The sequence below is a fragment of the Artemia sp. Qi Xiang Cuo genome, chromosome 17 (genome assembly GCF_049724085.1).
Source record: "Artemia sp. Qi Xiang Cuo chromosome 17, ASM4972408v1, whole genome shotgun sequence".
Taxonomy (NCBI): Eukaryota; Metazoa; Arthropoda; class Branchiopoda; order Anostraca; family Artemiidae; genus Artemia; species Artemia sp. Qi Xiang Cuo.
In genome coordinates this window covers 11,127,745-11,146,244 of record NC_142810.1, presented here as the reverse complement: position 1 = coordinate 11,146,244, position 18,500 = coordinate 11,127,745, and the positions used below count along the sequence as shown (strand labels likewise).

General features: G+C 33.5%; 1 pseudogene; it reads left to right on the top strand.

Moving 5' to 3' along the window:
- Positions 1–475: 475 nt before the first annotated feature.
- On the top strand, positions 476–13,448 carry LOC148941884 (uncharacterized; annotated as a pseudogene).
- Positions 13,449–18,500: the final 5,052 nt, after the last annotated feature.

Below are 18,500 nucleotides of genomic sequence, written 5' to 3'. Positions count from 1 at the left end.
TACTATATGTGAACAATGAGCGAATGGCATAACTTACGGCCCTCGGCTCGACGGCTGTATTTTTGGAGGGGGGGGGAGTTGAAACCTCCGTAAACAAAGTTACTGGAATTTTCAACTATGTTGAACAAAATGGCTATCTCGAAATTTTGATTGGCTATGTTTGGGGTATGGATTGGTGCTGGAGGGGGACTGGTTTCCCTCCAATCATTTTGGCTCTTAAAAGGGTTACTAGAAGTTTAAATTCCGAATCAAATTAGCTCCCTTTAAAAATTCTATAACACCTCATTTATACTAAGAGCCTTGGTGAAAAAGTAGATAAATAATATATTGTGTCCACATCTCTCTTTACTCAGGCAGCACGTAATGGGTGCAGTGTTAAATTATTAAAAGTATTTTTGACATTTAAATGTGTTCACATATTATTTACACTTTTTTTTTCTTTCTAGAGGATATCTGACAAATTTAATCATGGAAAGGATATTCAATTCAATAAGAGTGGTCTTATCAAATTTGTACCAGTGAATATCTTGAAATGGAGTAGAGTAACAATGCTAGGCAATCCGGATATAAACCACTGTTTATTTGACGCGGTTCGTGAAGGAGACCTAGAAAGAACAATTGAGTTGGTCAATTCTAACAACCTTGTTACGTTTACCAGATTAGTTACATTAGCTTGTAAACATAATCAGGTGAATATTTTAGAATACCTACTTAGTAGTAACAATGAAATTTGCAGAAATTCTCCTCTTAGCATAAGAGAAACTGCTATATTGCCAAGTGATGAGGATGAAACCAGCCATAATGCCTTCTATTATGCTATACGATCTGGTAATGTGGAACTTCTTGACACACTCATTAATAAATGGCCTGGCAATTACTTTGCTATTCATTTGAGAGAATTAGATGAAATTCTTTCTCGAACTTACGAAGAATTAAAATTTAAGAATGTTTTAATGTCAGACGAGATAGAAATTTTTGTTGAAAATAAGTTAATAGACCTCCGTTTTTTCTCCAATTCCTTTGAACAAGATAAGAATCCTAAAAGTACAAAAGAGCGGATTGAGTTACTACTTCAAAATATTAGTTTGTTAAGGGCGGAGTACTGTAACAGAAAAAAAAATAGATGGTAAGTTTATATTTATAGCAAAGTTTATTGCACAAAATATACATGTATTAAAGCGGCAGTTGAAATCTACCTACGATAGAGTGCCTTGGGAAGAAATAGAATTTTGTTTAATCAGTTTTGTTTCCTCTCACATAAAACGACAAGAAATTAATCTGTTCTGTAATGTCACATTGAATAAAAGTAAAATACTTAACCACCTAGAACATTTTGCTGATAAACTTAGAGAAGAAAAATATCATTTAGCATGTGCAGGGAAAGAAGTATTTACAAAACTCCCAAGCTTAACACGTGAGGACGATGTTGCTAAGATCGTTAGCAACTGTCCTCAATTCGGAGACCTTTATAGTGATTATCAACAAATTAGATATTCATTCTTTGAACAAAATAAGTGATTATATAAAATTAGCATAATCCGTTTCTCTTAAGCAATGGGAAGGGAAATTAATTATTGCAAGGGCCTTACAAGTTACTGGTGAACGTTTAAAAAATACTCTAGAATCTCCTAAGTTATCTTGGAGCACAAGCGAGCTTATTCTTCTGTCATTACCAAGGGACACAAGAAAAGTCATCATAGACTTACGTAATTCGTTATCGCATGCTGATTCGCTTTCAAGAAGAATAGAGATTGAGGAAAATACCAGTGACAATTATTTCGAGGGGATTCAAAATGATCTTAAAAGAATTGATGATGTAATTACTGATATTCTTCACAACTGTAAAATGCGAATGATTAGATTATTGCTAGATAGAATTAGCAGTTGTGAAATCCTGGACGACCTGAAAGAAGTTTCTGAAATGTTTAGTAACGTCGAGTTAAATGTAATGATTGGAGAGAGTTTAAAGTTTATGGAAGATAATAACCTTGAAAAACTCGTCCAAGAACTGAGAAATACTATAACTGACAAGACGAATTATGAAAAGCGACTGTTCGATGAAATTGATGGCATCATTAAACTTGCGAAAACCAAATCAACAAACACCAGAACTGACTCTTCTAGGGCGATTATACTATTGAAGAACTTATTTGTTAATTTGAACAAAATTATGATAGATCATAATGATATTGGAGGACTAAAGTCTTTTGCTAATGAAATACTACAGAATATTCCTTTCCAAATAGAGTCTCATAATCTTAAAGACATTTATCTACTATCCGTAAAAATCTGTCGTAGTGCTCTGTTAAGAACCCCAGAAGACAACAAAGGTGAAATAGAAAAATTTGTTTATCAGATTTGTTATGCTACCGACATTGGAACAAGTGACATTAAATGGGTTGAAGAATTTAGAAACAAGCTGAATGACAAAGCTTTATCTGTGAATAAATATAAACGAAGGGAGGCTTACAATATAACAGAAGAAAAATATAATAGCTTCCTTGAACTTAAGTTGTCTGAACTGAAAGATATTTTAAGGAGTAATGCATTATGTGGTAACTTAACAGAAAATCTCCCTTCCTACAGAAGGAATAAAAAGTTGCAAGCAGTTGTAGAAATGCTTCTTCTCGATATACTGTCTATTCTAAGTAGATCAGAGAATCATCTAGAAAACAGTTTATTTTTTTTAGATGAAAACACTCCTTTATTAACTGGAAAATGTTTGCGGAATCACTTAGCCCACTATAATGATATAATTGATATATTGTCATCTGATCCCTCAATAGCACTTATTTCGAACGCTAAAAAACTTATTACAGAAAATATAAGAAAAAGTAATATAAGAATTGGCAAGTTGGTAAAAGACAATCCTCCAAAACTGAAAAATAAATATGATCAAAACGTTACTATTATTACAAATCAGGAAAAAATGTTTGCTGCATTGAAAGAAGGAAAGCTGGAAGACTTAAAGAGCTGTCTTGGAAAAGGAGCAGATATTAATGGCAGAAGTATTAACTCATCGACAGCACTGCATTTCGCTGCTCATGGACCCAGCCTCGAGGCTATAAAATTTATCACTAGTCAAAAAATAGGCGTCAATATTAAAAATGTAAATGGACAAAGTGCACTTCATGTTGCTGCTGCACAGGGAAGGAAGAATATTGTAAAATTTATTTTAAGAGAAACAGAAGTAAATTTTGAGGATCCAGATAACAGCGGAAGAACAGCACTACATATTGTAGCTAAAAATGGTCACAAAGGTGTTGTTGAAGCTCTACTGAAACTAAATGCTAATACTAATATCACAGATGATGGTGGTAGTTCACCTTTACACCATGTAGTAGCAAACAATCATATTGATATTGTTAAGATTTTGCTGAAAAAGGAAACGAGTGTTGACAGTAACGAGACAATAGAAGGCTTGACATCATTGCATGTATCTGCTGGAAGGGGTCATTTGGGGTTAGTAGATTATTTAATTGAAAATAATGCAGATACTAATGCTAGAACTGGCAGAGATTGGACGCCATTACATTTAGCAACATTTAGGGGTCACCTAAAAGTAGTAAAGGCTTTAATTCAAAAGGAAGCAAATGTAAATGCGGTGGATATCCATAGGTGTACATCATTACATTATGCAGTAAAACATCATCATGAGCAGATAGTTGATACTCTCCTTGGGAATGGAGCTAACTTTAATGTTGTTGACAAAAATAACAGTACTCCTTTACACTATGCAGCAGAAGGGGGACATAAGGAAATTGTTAAGGCCTTACTAAAATATAATGCAGATGCTAGTATTGCCACTGTAAATGGTGCAACCCCTTTACACTTTGCAGTACAGAGTGGCCATGTAAAACTAGTTGCTGCTCTCCTTGAGTTTGGGGTTAATATTTGTGCTAAAGATAAATATAATGAAACGCCATTACACTATGCAGCATGGACTGGTCACAAGGAAATTGCCAAACTTTTGATAGAAAGAGGAGCAGAAATGAATGCTAAATCCATTCATAATATGACGCCATTAACCTTAGCAGCTTGGAATGGTCTACGAGATATTATTGAACTCTTGATAAAAAATAAAGCTGATGTTAGAGCTCAAAGCCTTGACGGTACAACAGCACTGCATTTGACTGCTAAGAACGGATCCAAAGATGTCATTGACCTTCTCTTACAAAATAAAGCTGAAGTCAATGCTAAAAATAATATTGGATTGACACCGTTACATGGAGCTGCTAGCAATGGCAATTTAGATGCCATTGTTCTCCTAATAGAAAATAAAGCTGAAGTAAACGCTAAAGCTACATTTGGAATTGCACCATTAGACGCGGCTATTTTAGAGGGCCATAAAGATACTGTTTACCTTTTAATAAAAAATAAGGCTGAAGTAAATAAGAATGTTTTTGGAGAGAATACAGAAAACACACCATTGCATTTCGCTGTTGAAGGAGGTCATAAGGAAATAGTTGAAATTCTGGTCGCAAATGGGGCTAATGTTAATATTATGTGTAACAACATAACACCATTGATCTCTGCTATTAAGAAGAACCACAAGGAGATTGTTGAAATTCTTATAGCAAATGGAGCTAGTGTTAATGCAGAGGGTGGTATGGGTGCTACACAGATATGGTTGAATAAAAGTAATATCATATATCCTGAAGATAATCCCGGTACTCCATTACACTTTGCTGCTCTAAGAAGTTACACAGAGATAATAAATATTCTGATAGCACGTGGAGCCAATGTTGATGCGATGACTATTGATGGTGCAACACCATTGTATTTGGCAGCACAATATGGTCATCAAGAAGCAACTAAAATTCTGATAGAGAACAATGCTAACATTAATGTTCTTAACAATGGAGGAGGTACTCCACTTCATATAGCCGCAGCAACTGGTCAAACGAATGTTGTTAGAGTCTTACTAAGCAAAGGAGCAAAAATTACCATCAAGAACAATGAGGGGTTAACACCTTTAGAATTGGCAGTTTTATACGGCCATTTGGAAGTGGTGAAAATGCTACTGCAGCATGATGAAATAGATATAAATGCTAAAGGCAAGGACGAATGGACAGTACTGCATATTGCTTCAAATAAAAACAACTTAGAAATTGTAAGATATCTTGTTGGTGAAGGGTCAAATATCAATGCTAAAACTAAACCTGGCCCAAAACCTATACACATTGCTGCTAAAAAAGGCCATATAGATATCGTAGAATTTTTTTTTAGCAAGGGATTAGATATTGACGTCTCTGGAGCAGGTAATCAAACATTATTGTACTGTGCTGTAGAATTAAATAAATTAGAAGCTGTTGAGTATTTGATAGCAAAAGGTGCTGACGTCAACGCGAACGATGTTTTTGACATAAGTCCTCTACATGCAGCTGCTCTTTTCGGTTATAAAGATATTATTGAAGTATTAATCAAAAATGGTGCAAGCTATAGCAGTGTTAATAAGTTTTATAGAAAACCTATAGAAGAGACTAAGAACAGAGATGTTATCAATTTACTAGCATCAACTGAAGAGTTAATTAAATATGTAAAGCGTAACAAATGTTCGAAGGTTGAGAATTGCATCAAAGCTGGAGCTATCGTGGACGTAAAAAATATTGACGGTTGGACATCATTGCATTATGCTGCATGGAAAGGCTATGTGGGAATTGTCAAAATCCTTTTACAGAACAAGGCTAATCCCAATGTGATTGGTAGCGGGAAATCCACTCCTTTACATTATGCAGCCAAGTTCTCACATTTAGAAATAGTAAAAGCCTTATTGTCTCATGGTGCAGTATATAATGCTGTTTGTGACAGCGGCAAAACACCCTCAGACTTCTCTGTTGATAGAGATATAACTAGGTTATTTAAATTAATAAGTGAATCATTTAAAAAAATTCAAGATTGTAACCCTGAAGCTATCAAAAAACTATATAGGATAAAGGATATTAATACAGTGAAGGCAGTAATGAGTGCTCGTAATAGAGATAACCAAACATTAGTAGTTACTGCAGTACAAAGTAACTTTCCCAAAGTCCAACAGTTGAAGCAGATATTTCAAGAGGAAGTATCTGTTCAGATTGAAACAGCTTCAATGCTCCTTCATCAAGGTAGTTTCCAAGAAGCCTTAAATATTTTTAAAAGTGTATTTGAAAGAAGAAAAGAGATTCTAGGACCAGACAATCCTGGTACTTTAGATATTCAGATATTAATTGCAATTGTGCTTAATAAACAAGAAATGTACCAAGAAGCATTAAATGTTCTTGAAGATGTTGTTCAGAAACAAATTGAAATGCTTGGTTTGAATAACATTGACACTTTAAGTACAAGAAGCCTCATCGCCTTGGTTTTACATGGACAGGGAAAAAATAAAAAAGCCTTTGATACTTTTCAAGAAGTCTATCAGAAACAAAAAGAGATACTAGGTTTAAATCATTCAGACACCTTAGCTACTCAGTTCGACATGGCACGTGTATTATATGAACTAGGAATGTATGAAGAAGCGATGATTTCTAGTATGACAGTTTTTGAAAGATGGAATGAAACCTTAGGCTCAGATGATCCTCTCACCCTTGAGGCCAATTATAATATAGCAAGGGTACTATGTAAACAAGCTAATTGGGAAGAGGCCTTAAAAATCTTTAAAGAGTTTTTTGAAAAAATAAAAAATATTCTAGGTGTTAATCATGTTGACATCTTGGCAGCGTTACATAACATTGCTGAAATACTCTCTAAACAGATGAAATACCGTGAAGCCTTGAATACTTACCATGAATTCTTAAGTTTACAAAAAAAGGTTTTACCAAAAAATCATCCAGATACTTTGAAGACTCAGTACTGCATAGGAAATATACTTTTTGATCAAGGCAAATGGACCAGCGCGCTTAAAGTCTACAGAGAATGTTTTGACGAAATCAAAACTGTATTTGGACCAACTCACCCTAACACTTTAGATATTTTGAAAAAGTTTGAGATTCTAGATTGAGGCTAGAAGGTAAGAAGCATTAGGAGTTCTCCAGTATCTGCAGAAAGAAATAAAAATTCCCGATAGTAAAAGGATATTGATAGTGATAGTGATAAGGATAGTGATAAGGATATCGATAGTGATAAGGATATTGATGGAAAAATGTTGTTGCTTTACGCTGTTCACTGTGGAGACATAGATATTGTGATTATCTTACTAAAAAAATGAAGCTAATGTTCATCAAGTTATTAATAAAGGCTATACACCTTTGCACACTGCTATTTATAAATGTTAAAAATAAATTGTTGATGTTTTGTTGGAGAATATCAGTCGTGACAAATTAAATTACTTTGTTAATGCTAAAACTACTCTTAGTGGTACTACATCACTTCATATTGCAGCTAAAAAATAGCTGCTTGGAAGTTGTAAAATCTTCATTAAACCATGGTGCAACTTATAATATTGAGAACAAAGAAGGTAAACTACCTATTGATCTTTCTAAGGATAAAAAAGCTACTAGGGTGTTGAATAAAATTGATGAGCTGTTTAATGATATAAAAAGGGTAATACTGAATCGATCAGCAAGCTTGGAGCAGTAAAACCTAATGAGGTCTTAGCTATAACAGATGCTCGTAATAATCAACTAGCTTTATTGCTAGTTGGTATAACTAATGGACAAAAGAGTCAAAAGAAATTCAAAAAGACTCTTGGAATAATTTACCGCCAGAAGTTGTTGACAAATTGAAATATCAATATAGAGTGGAGTTGAATTTTGGAAACTGAATAATACTACCAGGAACTTTTTGCCCAGCCTTGGTTAATGGTATATTCTATTTAAATACTGGAGATCAGTTGAATCGTTTAAGAATATGTTGGTTGATAGCCAGTTTTACACAAGTGCCTTTTCAGTTTAGACCTTTGTGTTGCCTTTCATTTTATTATATATTGTATTAGTACGACAAGCTTGTTAGCTTACCGTTATGTGGATTAATAAATAAATAAATAAATAAATGAAAAAAAGGAAAAAAGACAAATTGAAATATCAATATAGAGTGGAGTTGAATTTTGGAAACTGAATAATACTACCAGGAACTTTTTGCCCAGCCTTGGTTAATGGTATATTCTATTTAAATACTGGAGATAGTAATCGTAAAAGTCTACTTCATATTTTATTTCCCATCAAATTTAATATATTTAAAAAATTTGAACATCTTCTTACAAAACAAACAAAAAAATTTAAACCAACAAACAAAACTGAGGGAACTATGCCTCTAATAAGGACGACGATGCTAACACTCATAACAAACAACTGAATTTTGCTAAAGCTACGTCAGCAATGTGATTTATTCGTCAGAAAAGACAATTGGGAAACCTGTCATGTTATTTTATGATCATCTATGAAATTGATCATATTGCTGATCCAAAAATATTTTGAAAACCGAAAAATGCCCACGGTCACGCGTGTTTTTTATATTAGTTAATATCATCGAAAATAGAGCGATGCCGATTATATGAATTAAAAACTAATGGGCCTAAAGATAGGCACTGTCTTAGCAGAGAATGAAAATATGAGTGTTTCTGTGGGTCAATTGAGATGGCAGCAGCTTTAGAGCAGGATAATGGTATCTGCTATTTAGTCTATGCTTTTATAATTATAAATACCTTTAACTAAGTCGTGACATTAAATAAAATCGTGCAAGTTTGCTAATTGTAATCTAAATTTTGATCAGTGGATTCTTTTGTCACATTTGCTAGAGCAGACATTAGCCAAATTTTCATCATTTACCTTGTTTATACTAGCTTGTTTAATCCACATTTAGGAATGGTTTTTAGACAAGTTTTTTTTATATATATATATATATATATATATATATATATATATATATATATATATATATATATATATATATATATATATATATATATATATATATATATGAACATGTGATATTAAGTTAAGCTTAATGATATTAAGTGCTCTTCACAGTTTTTATACATATTGTGTCTTTAATACTCTTTATATACCTGTGCTTTCTGGCCAGAAAACGTAATTTGGCCAGTTGGCGGAATTGCGTGCTTTTGAACCAGCTACTAAACCGGTGCTTTATTTGCCACATTTAGGGTAGGGATGTTTTTTTTGTTTTCTTATGGGCGATTATAAATAACTTTATTCCAATTGTTAGACACAAAAATTAGTGTAAGTATGTTAAAAGTAATCTAAATTTTGATAGGAGAATTGTTTTGTCACATTTGCTAGAGTGAAAGTAAACAATTAAAGTTTATTCACATTTCCAGCACTTGCCTTTTTTAAAGTAGCTTGTTTAATCCACATTTAGAAACACGTGTCGGGCAATTTCTTTCATTTGTTTTTTTTGCATGTGAGGATGTGATATTTAAGTGCTCTTCACAGTTTTTTTTACATATTGTATCATTGATATTGTTTGTATACCTGTGCTTTTTTGGTCAAAAAACGCAATTTGGCCAATTGGCAAAATTATGTGCTTTTGAAACAGCGTTTTTTTTTTATGGGCTATTATAAATAACTTTATCGAAGTCTGTGAATCCTAATTTTAATTTTGATTGGAAAATTTTTCTGTCGCATTTGCCAGAGTAAAAGTAGAAAAAAGTTTAGTCACATTTCCAGCATTTGCTTTTTTACATCAGCTCGTTTAATCAACACTTGGAAATGTTTTTTTCATGTGAACGTGTGATGTTTACGTGCTCTTCAAACTTTTAATTGCTTTCCAGTTGGTTTTTCGTGCATATTGTATCTTTGATATTGTTTATATACCGTGATTTTCTGATATTTTTACCCTTTGCTGTTTTTACTGTTTGCTTTTCTTTTTTTGCTTTTTTTATTTTACTATTTTTTTTGTATTTAATCTTACTAGTTTTGCCACTTTTACACGTTTTATTCTAATAATCTGGCTTTTCACTTATTTGAGCATGTATTTCTTGTAATTATCAATATACTGTTTTGTAATATCTAATGGTATAATGACTGTAATCTGTCAATTAAACTCTCAAGTAATGTTTGGCTCTTTTTGGGAGAATCATATTTTTAGGCTGTATAGTATTAACTAATTAATTTATTTTATAACACATCAAAAATACAAGGCATGGCAATTGAGTATAATAAAAAGGTAACGAAAAAAAAACACATACAAAAACAGGAACAAATACGCACAAATTGAAACACGAATAAACCAAATATTTCGAAAAAGTGAGCCTCTCCAAGGGTGGTAAACCTCTTTAAATGAATAATAAAAATAAATAAAAAGTTGCTGTTATTTTTAAGTTTTAATGTCGCTCCTTCCTTTCAGCTAAAAAAAACTTGTTTTTTAAATAATTTCTGAACGTTTTCAACTAATGCAGGTTCGATTTGGGCTCACCGTGTATGAAAATCAAAACACAATTTGCATATTAGTTTTGGCAGATTTATTCCGGCTATGAAGGGTCGCCCCTCTTCAATACCTTGCTCTTTACGCTAAAGCTGTTAGCACTTTGAAAAAAACTTTCTATTCTAATTAAACAGCCCCTGTGCTTCAATTTTAGTAAATAGTCAAACTTTAGCGTAGAGAATAAGGTATTGAGGAGGGGGCAACCCTTCATATATGGCATAATGTTTGTTCGTTTTTCAAATTATGTCGGTAAATCTGGCTTACCCTCTATAAAATATACCCCTCCCCCTCACGGAACTTCTCCGTGGAAATTCCATCCAAAGTAAAGTGCACCCCCTCCCTTCCCCGTCAAATTCCCTCAAGACAGTTCCTTCCTCGCTTAGAATCCCCCCTCTACGTAAAATTGCTGGTGGATGATTCACCCTGAAAAATTCTCCTTAGCATTTTCTACCGTGAGAATTTTATGAGTTCTGAATTTCAAGGATTGTTGGCCCTGTACCATTTGTGACAGTGTTACTTCTGTCATTAAGGATTTAATCTGTATTATTGGTGATTGCACCAACTACGCCGTTATGGAATTGCTCTACTTCTGCCGCTTAGTTTTTACCTTAAGCCGCTGAGTTGATATAAACTTGTGCCGCTAAAGATTGCGCCATTCGTAATAGGGGGAAAGGAATGAGTATAATGAAGGGGTATAAAAATGACCGCGGCACTCCCGTTTAGAGAAAATAAATAGATTAAGTAATACGTTTGAATGTTCATTTGAGGTGATTAATTAGGCTGGGGAACCGTTAATCCAGGAGCGCAATCATATTTCGTAGGGTTATCAAATTTCCTGGGAGCTTTTCAAATGGTGACATTTGAACTAGTTATCTACTATGCGGTGAGATACAGGCATATAATAAGAACCAACACAAAATAGAAAAGTATTGGATTTATTGAAACTTACATTTCAGGTATGCAACAATGTATCTGTATGAGCAAGGCTTCACTTCACATTGACGACAATAGAGGCAAAGTTAATCATAATAATAATAATAATCCCGCGAAAAACACTTTTCATCACTACACATTTGCAGTCCTGATTCTACGTCCTATGAGCTATTTCACAAATGGCCCAACTCCTGTGGAGGCCCGCCAATTTGTAATTATGTTTAACAATTAAACTCAGTATGCTAACAGTTTGCCCAATAATATGTTTTTAATATTCTTATTATTAAACATTTATATTTATAAGATAACTCGAAAATTTCAATGAACTTTGCCTATCGTGATTTTTTATTGACGAGCGTTTTTACAAAACTCAAAACTCTCTGCTTTTATTTGTGTCCTAATTCTTTTTATTTTAGCGACCGATAGATTTTCCACACTTCATATTTGTAAAACAAAATGTCTGGGATGCTGCGAGATATTTATATCAGAAGTATCCTTAGAAGGAAAGAATTTTATTTTTTATATTCTAAATATATCACATATTACTCACGGTACATATTACCCTTCCCATTATTTAATGAAGTCTCGTCATTAGGATTTGCTTGCCCTTGGGTTTTTGAAATATAAGCGGTTTATTTACTATTTGTCCTACATAATTTTAATTGACATTGTATTATTTTATACTTTTATTTAAGCTTAATCAGGAGTGCTTAAAAATTTTCTTTATTAATTTTCTTATTGTTTTATATATCCCTTTCTAAAGTTCCTCTACCGGACTAAGACTATCTATGGTTATAGCCTAACTACTATACTAAAGATTTTTTTCTACTTCTAACACTCATAGCTTCTACACTTTCAACCTTTTAAACATTATCATGGGAAATATTTTATGTGGTTGGGGCTATACTACTACTATTTTAAGATATGTGTAATGTAATAATAATCATATTAATTGAAATTTGCAAGTCGTTATCTAATGCCATTTATTGGATTATTATACTTTCTATCTACGGTAAATTAATGGAATAATACTGTAATACTAAACATAACTCTATCTAATCAATTAGCAATACATGTATATATGAACGATTTAAAAAAAAAAACTATGCCACCACTTTCACTGGTAAATTTCGAAATGCTTTCACTGGGTCTGTTCGTTATGTAATATTAAAGATAAGATATCGAAATTGTTAATTTATCAAAACTGTTAAAATGTCACACCTACTTCACCACCTTACGTGTCTCTTAGCGTACTCACTCCTTATGTTGTAAATTATGTTCTTCACTCTTTTCGTCTTATGCAGAAAATTTAAAAACACTTACAATATAGTTGCTTCACAGAATAGTTCAAGCATGGCTGTGTTCATCTTTGACGAGGGGTTTTCATTAATTTGTCAAGTGGGAAATGTTACATCCAGGTACAGCTGTGCGGAAGTTTGATATCAGAGTTCATTCACACCTGCTGTCTTTGGCTAGTCTATGAGGTGCTCTATGGTTAAGGGGTTGAGCACTGAGATCGCGTTGTTGCTAGATGTGTTAACTTTCTTCTTGGCATTTCATTCATTGGTTATTTTAAAGCACATAGAGAATGCATTTCTCGTATACAATTGTTCTTTTGTGCTCTTAGAGATTATATTTCTCGAATAAGATTGTTCGTGCATGGCTCTTATCAATGGATTTTGTGGTTATTCCTTGGTTAATCACAGGGGAATTGATGTTTGTATTTTCAATGGGTCGACATCAAATTTTAGTGTCTCCTTCAACATATCGTCTTAACTTGTGGGAGGAGTATATTGTCACTCAGGGATTAGTCACTGGGGTTAGTTTCGGTTTCTTTAATTCAGTGGCTTGTTTACGGGTCAATTTTTCAGAAATTATCTCGTAACATTTACGGGATAACAGATATAGGAACTTTACGACCATTTGATAGATGTGATAGGATGGATCCCAAGAAATGGTCGAAAGGGATTCAACGCATCAATCTGCGACACGTAAATAATTTGGGTTCATCAAATATCATAACTATACAGTTATATGGTGCATGGCTCCATAAGGATTATCAAGGGTGATATTTATGTACTTATATCTTGTACTGGTCGAAGGGGTTCTCAGGATTGATATGTTTATATAGTTTGACAATGCACTTGATACTGAGATTTATTACATAGTGTTACCTGATACATAATATGGTTTGTGATCGAGGAACAACAATCAGAAAGGTAATTGTAATTGTTATCATAGTTTCGATGTCTTTAATTTATGTTGAGTACTTTTCGTTTGCTGAAGAATGATGAAGATAGGTCTTACTGGACTGTACCTACGCTGTACTACGTATTGAGGTGAATGTAGTCCAATAAGTTATTCGATTTCCTGTACTAAAAAAAAAACGGGGCGTAATTACACATTCTTTAAAACGAGTAGTCACAATACGTAATAAGCAGTAAGATTGGGTACACTTAATGGTGAATGTTCTGCTACAAGAAAAATTAAACAAATACACTAATATTATTGCACATACATTGATTTTAATAAAACGACATTATTATCACGTTAGTTCAAATATATAGAATCTCAATTGGGAACTCTAAAACGTAGAAATTTCTTATAAGTTGTTATAGAATAACGACGATATAAGAGATTAATTCCTTTAACTTTAAGTAAGGTCTCTTATTATGCTCCTTAGTATACGCTTTTACACACACTTTATTTTAATTTCTTTCAACACTTGTTTAATCCTATATTAGATTTAAAATAACTATTTAAACAGAAGTTACTATACATCTTTTGGTTTGAGGTCTCATTTTACAACATAGTTCAAGCCTTTATTGTTCACGCATATCCGTGCTGTATAATAAACGCACGTTGCAGCGTCATAACTGCACGTTTTTACTTAAGAGACGCTTACAATGAGGGAACCAGACACAGCAAGGATGAGTGAAGACCTCTATACCCACTTGTTTTCTGATGTCACCCCTTTTTCTTCGCTTAGACGTTCTCATGGGGTTTCGGGTTTAACTTCTGCATTTCAGCCATTTCACCGTTCTCTTCTTCTGGGTTTGGCCTTCTTAGTCTCAAAATTCTTCCATAATTAAGTCAGTAAGGTTCTCATAGTCAAATAAATCGCGAATACGAAACATACGGTCAGTAGTATGTTCCACCAGAAATTGGTTGAGAATAATTCGTATCTATTATGAACAATTCTGAACAATTCAATCCTGTTGAAAATTTACCCCGAACAGTTACCCTTAACACCTCTACGCGTGAAAGTGAATTAGTAAAGAAACAGCAAAACATAAAAAGAAATTTGGTATAGGAATTCTGGCAAATTCCCCCAGTAAACAAATTCCCCTGAAAAGTTCACCCCCTGGAAAATTTCCTCTCCATGGAAAATTCTCCCCGTGCAGTTATCCCCCTCCCCCCCCCCCAAAAAAAAATTGTCCTCCCCTCCCCTGCCGGACAATGTATGCATATTTCCCAACATACTAATATTATACAAATACTTTACTTAAACAATGGGCAAATTTTATAACTTAAGAATTTTTCCCCAGGTTTTTTTTAGGGGGGAAGGTCTTGTTGTCTCCAAAGACATAGTTGTTAGGCCTTTCAACCCTGTTGAACAAAATAGCAATATCACAATTTTGATTGAAGAATTTTGGGAGAAAAGTGGCATGGGAGGGGGCCTATTATTATTATTCATTATTATTGTTCATTATTATGCATTGTTATTATTATTATTCATTAGTACCTTTTATACTTCTGTTTGCTATGATTGTTAATTTAATTTTTGTTCGTTTTGGGTTTCATTTATACTTCAAAAGCAAAATATTTGCTTTTGTTTTAAGCTTGATTTGCATTCTCAATTTAAGCTTTTCTTTTTTTAAGATTTATTTATTATATTAATACTTGTTTTATATCTGCTTGTTTAATTTCTGTTTGTTTTGGGCTTAATTCATTCTTTAATTGTAATTTCTGGTCGTTTCGAGTAATTGGATGTGTCTGGGAAAATGGTGGGCGTCAGAGGGGCGTTATTCTTTCTCCAATCACTTTCAACTATTCAAAAAGGCAATAGCCCTTTCATGTTCCAATCAAATGAGCCCTTTTGAAGTTTTTACGACAACACTTTCAATAAAAACCTTATATTCTCCCAGGGGATAACTTACAACCCTCGCCCTGAGGGATGGGGGGGGGGTTGTCATCCTTGTTACTGTTTTTTTATTTTTTTTACTCTATTTTTTACAATAAATTTGTCAATATGCTCAATTATTGGCACCTTTGTCACATTGGCCCCTCCCCAAGATTTTGCTCATTGGCGCCCTTGTCACAACGCGCCTCCCCTAAGATTTGCTCTATATTCACGCCTGTCTATACAACGGAAAATTTATAGCTATGATAAAAATTCTGAAGTGAGTCTGTAGTCCTAATACTAACAAGATTGGTTCACTTTGAGCTTGACCACAAAATAATCACAAAGCATCTTTTGAGATAGAAAATGACAGTCAATCATGGAACTGAGCTCATTGCGCAGAATTAATACCAAATTAAACAAAAACAGAAACAATCCTAAAATACCTTTACTGTATCAAAGCTCCTATATTGTTTTGTGTTTGGAGTAAATTGCTAGTTTCTTATAATGCTACAAACAGGGAAATATCACCAGTTGGTTTATTTGCACTAACTTTTCGATGTATTTTAAATAGGCTGTGATGTAATAATTTTTGTTCATTTTAAGTTTAAAGTTCAATCTTTACTTCCCCGAGAAAAACTTTGTTTTTAAAATTAATACAATTTGCTAAGCAATTTAAATGTTCTTTACCCAAATATTCGCTTCACAAGCACATAAGAATCAGACTGATGAAATACAGATTAAGACCTTTCTTATATATGCTTATACTTCAAAAAACTTGACATTCAAATGTAATTTCTGACGAGTTTTTTAGGAAATAGGATTCGAGATAATCAGTTAAATAAACTTACAACACGGAAGCTGATGAAAGGAATTAATAATGTATGTCATCAAAGTTTTCAATATTACCCCTAGTTTTTAATAGGTCAAAAGGAATATTATAGTTTGATAATAGGTCATATTATCAAACTTTACAAATTGGACATTATTTCGTGAAATAGGGAACAGTAAATTTAAAAAAGAAAATTGGGTGTTTGTCAATTCAGAGTGCCAAAATTTATCAAACAGTTCGTGGTAACGAACTGTAAGTAAGGAGCGACCCGGCTCAATGGTAACCGAAACTCTAGAAAACGGGTTTTTGATACCAATAGATATATCAAAAGAATCAGATTTCAATGCTGATTTCAAATATATAACTTTCATCAAGTTTAGTGCTACTCATCAAAAGTTACGCGCCTAAGAAAATTTGGCTGATTTTCAAAAAAAGCGGGAAAGACCCCCCTAAAAGTTATAAAACCTTAATTGAAATCACACCATCACATTCAGCATATCAGAGAACCCTACTGTAGAGGTTTCAAGCTCCTATCTACAAAAATGTGGAATTTTGCATTTTTTGCCGGAAGAAAGATCACGGATGCGTGTTTATTTGTTTTTTTTTTCCAGGGGTGATCTTAACGAACAAGTAGTCCTAGAATATCGTGAGAGAGCTCATTGAAATGGAAATTAAAAGTTCTAGTGTCCTTTTTAAGTGACCAAAAAAATGGAGGGCAACTAGGCTCCCTCCCACGCTTATTTTTTTCCAAAAGTCACCCAATCAAAATTTTAAGATAGCCATTTTGTTCAGCATGGTCGAAAATATGAAAAATAAGTCTTTTAGGGTGACTTAATCCCCCGAAGTTCCCAGAGGAAGGGCTAAAAGTTATGAACTTTAAGAGAGAGAGAGAGGAGTAAATAATCCTTGAACACCATCTTTCTCATGAAAAAAGTCCTAAATTTCTAAGCTAGTGTTTAAAAGCATATCAACAATATCATTTTGCTGTGTCGTTATTAATATATCAATAAATTGTGTAAATGCCTTTGGACCACGACGTAAAAGCTTCATGCAATAGTCTAATGATCGAGAATCAGTTTTCATTATATCGACAAGCATTCCCTGAGAGAATATCTTCTTTTGAATAGATAACTCTAGAAAATCATCATCTAGAATCCAACATTTTTCGATAAACACAAAATTGACCACGATTTGCTCCTTCTCATATATATCCATTTTTTAAAGTACTAAACCCCTCGCAACCAACTCCAGGCTAGCCAGAATTCTTTTTTCTACTCTAAAATATATATGCTAACCTACTATAGGTTAGAAAAATATCTTCGATTTAGAAACAGTTTTATTGAGCATAATTACAATAATAATAATCACTGATTCAATTTGTTTTCATCAATATATTTCACTGGTGCATCTAATGCTGCCTGAAGTCTTTTTATATGCACAATGTTCAGTTTCGCAGCAAAACATAATTGCTCCTCCATCTTAAATTTGCTCAATGATATCACGTATCTACCATAAATATCATCCCATTCAAGGCTTAGTCTACATCCTCGTGTTATTTCAACAGCCACTTTTGGTACTCTTGTATCATTGCTTCTGATACCTGCTCCGCCATCAACCTCCAATAGTGTAAATATTCCAGTCATTTTCTTTACAAATATCGTCTCAAATAAACTATTATATCAGTTCAATTTTCCGGATAATATGATCTACAATGAAAATCACTCCTTCTATTTGAATCCAATTACTAATCAAGTTATCGTATATGGAGTAGCCTACACTCTCTCTGATTACCCCTAAAAATGGATGTTGCCTCAGAAACAAGTCTGATTGCATTACACAATCTCGTCCCTACTTCCTAAACGTGTTTGATCGCTTTATAGGTCTATAATATAAAGGGATTGGTCGCTTTTTGCAATCTCGTCCCCAATCTCGTCCCGCGTCAATAGGATAATCACTACTGGTAATTACCAATAGGTCAATATCTCCATACAGATCCGCTCTGGTCTATAGGTTAAGCAGTGTTGCCATCTGCTTGTACTAAAGTTCTCACCTATAGGTAAAAATGGAACAAAGACTTCATTTTTTAGAGAAAATGCGTCAAATGAACAACTTTTTCCATAAGAAAATGTGCCAATTCAGAAAATGCAATACGCAATCACCTCAAAAAATGCCAAAGAAGCGGAAACACGCTCCATCTGCCCTCTCTGAGGCCGAGTTGCGCTAGAACTCTTCGTTCAAGAATAGATTGATGAA